The sequence below is a fragment of the Myotis lucifugus genome, unplaced genomic scaffold, assembly GCF_000147115.1.
Source record: "Myotis lucifugus unplaced genomic scaffold, Myoluc2.0 scaffold_9689, whole genome shotgun sequence".
NCBI lineage: Eukaryota > Metazoa > Chordata > Mammalia > Chiroptera > Vespertilionidae > Myotis > Myotis lucifugus.
In genome coordinates this window covers 1-5,823 of record NW_005880737.1, presented here as the reverse complement: position 1 = coordinate 5,823, position 5,823 = coordinate 1, and the positions used below count along the sequence as shown (strand labels likewise).

Sequence of the window (5,823 nt, the reverse complement as noted above, 5' to 3'; positions counted from 1 at the left end):
GTCTGGTTAATATTCTATCAATGCCAGTTTCTCAGTTTTGATATTGTACTACAGTTATATGAGGTGCCAGCCAGCATTGGGGGGAGCTGGGTGAGGGGTACATGGAACTCAGTGTATTATTTCTTCAGTTTGCCTGTGGATCTATCATTATTTCAAAATAAAATGGTTTTTTGAAATTGTCAGTTTATGTTCATGCATTGTTTTATCTTATTGCCCCTCTATTTCTCAGGGACATGTTGTCTTAACAGATTTTGGGCTTTGTAAAGAAGGAATTGCTATTTCTGATACCACAACGACATTTTGTGGAACACCAGAGGTAAGAAGGATGTCTCATTTGTCATTCACATAATCATGTATAAAATGAAGAGATGAATCACAAATTGCATATACAAAATTTGAAAACTAGAATAAAACCTATCATTTTAGCTTCTGCCAGTTGGAAATATCTGATAATCATTTCTTTTAAATAAAGTTTATTGATAGTTGGTATTTTTAACTGTGATAGTGCGATACCACCACCAGATAACACACCAAAGATATAAATTATGCTTGTTTTATTGTTTACCTTAGACTTCTTCTTTTTTTTTTTTTGTTAACCTTCACGCGAGGATATTTTTCCATTAATTTTTAGGGAGAGTGGAAGAGAGGGGGAAAGACAGAGAGAAACATCAGTGTGAGAGAAACACATTGATTGGTTGCCTCCTCCATGTGACCCGACCAGGGCCCGGGCCTTGAAGGAGCCTGCAACCAAGGTATGTGCCCTTGACTGGAATCGAACCTGGAACCCTTTGGTCCACAGGCCGACGCTCTATCCACTGAGCCAAACCGGCTAGGGCTACCTTAGACTTCTTTAGGCATTTGATTTTATTTCTAATGCTTCCAAATAAAATCACAAATCAGTGATGAAAATATCCTAAAGTTGTGATAATGTTTGCACAACTCTAAATATATTAAAAACCATTGAATTGTACACTTTAAATGGGGGAATTGCATGGTTTGTGAATATCTTAATAAAGCTCTTTTAAAAATAAGCTGAAGCAAAGATGGCAAGAGATTGGCATTGCTTCTATTTAGATGGCAGCTTTATTGGTTTCTATTATAATTTACTATTTTTATGTATGGTTAAAATATTTTATAATAAAATAAAGTGTTTATTTAACAGAAGAAAATAAGACAGAGGATATGGGGGGAAATTCACAAATCAGAATTCATTAACCCAAACATCCCACTCTCTAAGCAGAAATGTATCTTTCTATTCGAGATAATAGTCCTTACAATTTATGTTAAAGCCTTCTTATTCTCTCTCTCTCTCTCTCTCTCGCTCTCACACACACACACACACACACACACACACACACACACACACAAATTTTAATGTATTTATAGTGATTTTAGGTGCCAGGTAGCATTTCATCATTATTGCCGAATAATAATTTTGAAAATGTGTGATTGTTGAAAATGTGTGATAGACTGGCTCACATGACACTTGTAATCAAGATCAGAAACATAAAGTAGCTGTAAGCAACAATATTTACTTTAAAATGTATTTTTTTTTCTTCCTTTCTGTACTCTAACCTTGTTCTTGTGTATATTTGTGACCATTCTATTTTGGTTTATGTGAAGAAACATTTTTTGTGAATGTATATTGATGTCATAGTTAACAAAATCTTTTAAGTCCTGTAGGTTTTAGAAAGGAACAAGTTCTTTTGCCATCTAAGTCTAAATGTGGTCAGAAATTAAACTTTTAATTTATTTTGCCATTTTTTGGAGCATATAAAAAAGCTTAAGAAGAAATCATTTCCTTATTTCATATGGAAAAGGAAAAAATATTTTTTGGAATCTGAAATTCAAATTAACCATCTTATATTTGTGAAATGGTTATGAGTTTAAGTATTTTATAAGTTAAAGTGTAAATAGCTGTGTAGTAACTTAAACATTTGTAAATAATATGTTAGAGAATTACAGTTGTAATTTCCTAAGAAGAATGCAATTAATTCTTTTTCTTTCATTGAAAAAAAAAAGAATTATAATTGCCACATTAGTAATCCTTTCTTTGGGAGAAACAATTATGAGTAATAACCAGAGGAATTTTTTAAATATATTTTATTGATTTTTTACAGAGAGCAATAGAGAGGGATAGAGAGTTAGAAACATCAATGAGAGAGAAACATTGATGCCTCCTGCACACTCCCTACTGGGTATGTGCCCGCAACCAAGGTACATGCCCTTGACTGGAATCGAACCTGGGACCCTGAGTCCACAGGCCAGTATTCTATCCACTGAGCCAAACCGGTTAGGGCCGGAGGAATTTTTAAGATAAATTAATCTTGTAAAAGATTTCCTCCTCTTCCCCTCCTCCCACACATGCAAAGTACCTACTTTGTATTACAGTTTCTACATTCGCTGCCCTTTTCTGTTTGTCTTAACTGCATCACAGTTTCTGGGGAAATCTTTGAGTATGTGTATTTTGAAAAATGTCCCAATGGATTTTGAAGATTCACTGGTATAAAATGAAAATTGGAATGAAAATGGAAATACCCAACCAATTTAAAATCTAGATATGTTTTTAGCATAATAGTAATACCTAAAATTTGTTAAATTTCTCAATTATTTCCAAACTTTGTCTTGTTTATTGAGTTGCACTAATATTTCATCTTTTCTGTAGTACCTAGCACCTGAAGTGATCAGAAAACAGCCCTATGACAATACTGTAGATTGGTGGTGCCTTGGTGCTGTACTTTATGAAATGCTGTATGGGTTGGTATGTATTTCTACTCTTTCATTATTTTCCCAATATATTATAATTGATTTGCATTTTCTCTTTTCTCTTTCTCTTTCAATAATCTTGTGGACACTTAGATAACATTAATAGAGTAGTAGTAACATGGTAAAAATGAGTCCAAAACCATGTATGCACAAAAAGAAAAACTTACATTTTGTTAATAGTTTTTAAATGTAATTTTTCTATCAGAGTAATTACTGCTTCAGGTATTCTCCTCCCTCTCTCATTTTGTTGAAATCGACACATAGTTGTAATATTAAAATTATCCACTTTTATTCAATTTACCCTAGTCATCATTCTGCCTAATTTCAAAAAGATGGAAAGAAAAAAAGATGTTTGTATTTATTAGAAGATAATGCCTTTTGGGTTTTCCTTTGTATTTTGTTTTTATAGGATTTAATTAATACACTGGTGCTCCACTTTTTCCATCACTGAGAACCATCTCTTCCATTCACCGTATATACCATGTCTTAAGATTTCATTTTTTTAAAAAAGGGATGTTTACTATGTAATGTTTCCCCAGCTAGAGCTTCTGATTAACATGAGTACATTTGTTTTGCTACATTGAGTTAATACTCCAACCTAAAGCAAACAATTTAGGCATTTTAGTGGGTTTACATATCCTTGTAGCAATAATGTACGCTTTTATTTAGCCTTTTGGAAATAGTTGGAATCTTTTCTAGGCTCCCTTTGTGGTCCCATGAGTGTCCCGTGGCCTCAGGCTGGGAACCATCCACTCATCCCCCCTGGTGCTGCCTCCACTAAGCTAAATAACACCATCATCTGAGACCTGAGCTGGGGCTTGTTATTTTGTTCTGCTTTTTGTTTTGTATTCCCCCTCCCTCCTCCCTGAAAACTGGGGAGCTCTCAGTACATTTAGGAGCATTTGTCTTATGTTGCTAACTTTGAATGATAGATTCTCATGACCTCCAACACTGTCTCTTCTTTGCTCTTGATGAAGATCCACTTGTTAAAAGATCTAGTTTTCCGGTTATGCCAGTGACGTAGAACACCTCAAACCCACTTTATACCTTACTTTAAGTGTTGGATAGTTGCCATTAAGATATCTCTGAGTCCTTTTAATTTCTTTAGACGACTTTGAAAGCATAAAATATTATCATTGTGTATAAAATGCAGTTGATTCGAACGGGAACATTTGAAACATATACTGGTACTTCATTAATTAACTTATATTAACTATATTAAAATCAAGCTAGATTTTAAAAAGTAAAAAATAAAGTTTTTCTTCCTGCAGAGTACACCCATAATGCCACAGTACTTAGGAAGGAGCATGATCTTTAGGTCTTCATCTTTTCAGGCAATCTCTGTTTTAATTTATTTATTCCCAAGTCTCAAGAAATTATTTAATGTTGAATCTCTGTTTCCAATAATTCTATCATTATGCCCATGATGAGGTTGGTGGTGGTTTTCTTTAAAACAGATACTGTTGAAACTTTTATACAATTGATACAATTGACACCTGTGTTATTGAACAGACTGGCCCTAATTCATTCAATGCACATGCATTAAGCTCTCTGTGTGCTGGGTTTTAAAATCTCTTTGCATTAGAAGGCCACACTGCACCCAAAGACGCCTGTGTATTTCTTTTGTCCAGACCCAGTCTGCTCCCTATAGGTGAAGGCCAAATCCAACTATTTTAACCCAAACATTTTGGCATAGTTCAGTTCACACTAACTTTATTTTACTTTTTTTCCCCCCCAGCCTCCTTTTTATTGCCGAGATGTTGCTGAAATGTATGACAACATTCTGCACAAGCCCCTAAATCTGAGGCCAGGAGTGAGCCTCACAGCCTGGTCCATTCTGGAAGAACTCCTAGAAAAAGACAGGCAAAATCGGCTCGGTGCCAAAGAAGACTTTGTATGTATATCTCTCCCACTCTGTTTAAGCTTATTTATCCTTTGAAGATAAAGCCTTATTTTATGTGGTATTTGATGGGATGAATACAGCTCTTAAAGAAGAGCACCATGAAAACGCGTAACTTGTCCCAACAACTTTCACCAGTGTTTATACGTACAGAACTATACAGGGTTTGAGCACTTGCATCCTTTCAGTTGATCTCTGTAACAGTACCATCCTCTCCTCTTCGTCTGTCACATCCAGCTTTCACACTCTTATTATTTATTTGATTTTTATTTATTAAAATTTTTCTCCTCGCCCTTCTTTTTTAAAAATTTTTGATTACCTGAACTTTTAGATCATGTTATTTAACAAGAATCTAAGTCCTTCCTGACCACATGAGGCGGTGCAATTTATCTTGAACCAACATGAAATCACTTTTTTCCCCCTGAGAATTTGGTGATAACCTCCTTGAGATAGTTATGGAGTCTGTGGGTTTGGTTTTTGTTTTGTTTTTTTAAGCAGGGTAATTAGATTGCTAGTGTAACTTATCTTAGTGTGTCAGTATTCAGGAACTGTTGAGCAATAAGAACTTTTAAGTTCATTTAAATTTCTCAGAAATTCTTTGGGGCTGTTGACCAGTTTGAACGTGAGCTGTGAATAACAAACTTGTCTGCTACTGACCTTCTCCTCCTACACGTCCCAGTTCGGCAGATGGCTCTGTCAACAGTTCTCTATCCAGCTTTGATTCCCGTCTGTTGTTTCAGTCAGTCTTGCTAATACTTCACACCTCCGTGCCCCGTGGTCCTTTTATTGAATTCAGAAATCGCAACCTGGATGAATTCAACGGTCATCTCTGGGCTGCTGTTTGTTGGTGGAGAAAGTTTCACAACTGGGCTAAACTTCCAATATGTGTATGTGTGTGTGTGTGTATCTACTACACTAACAAGAAATCTTTGGACACCAGTAAGGTGACACAGTTTTTAAGTAAGTGTTTATAATGAGATGTTTATAGCCACTCACGAGGCCTTTTTGGTCTTCTGGGGTGGAGACGTGGAGGAGGAGATGTCTGTGATTCTAGCAGGAATTATTACCACACAAGATTTCAATGAGTGTTTAGGAAGAACCAAATAGGAGGAAGCACTTTGTGAGGTAAAACTGATCACACAAATGAAAACTTAATA

At 35.4% G+C, this 5,823-nt stretch overlaps 1 long non-coding RNA gene across 1 annotated transcript; it reads left to right on the top strand.

Moving 5' to 3' along the window:
- Positions 1-226: 226 nt before the first annotated feature.
- Positions 227-5,717, top strand: LOC106696124. The gene is made up of 3 exons (XR_001347026.2): positions 227-316; positions 2,666-2,761; positions 4,505-5,717. It is a non-coding gene; the product is annotated as an uncharacterized LOC106696124 (long non-coding RNA).
- The last annotated feature ends 106 nt before the right edge of the window (positions 5,718-5,823 follow it).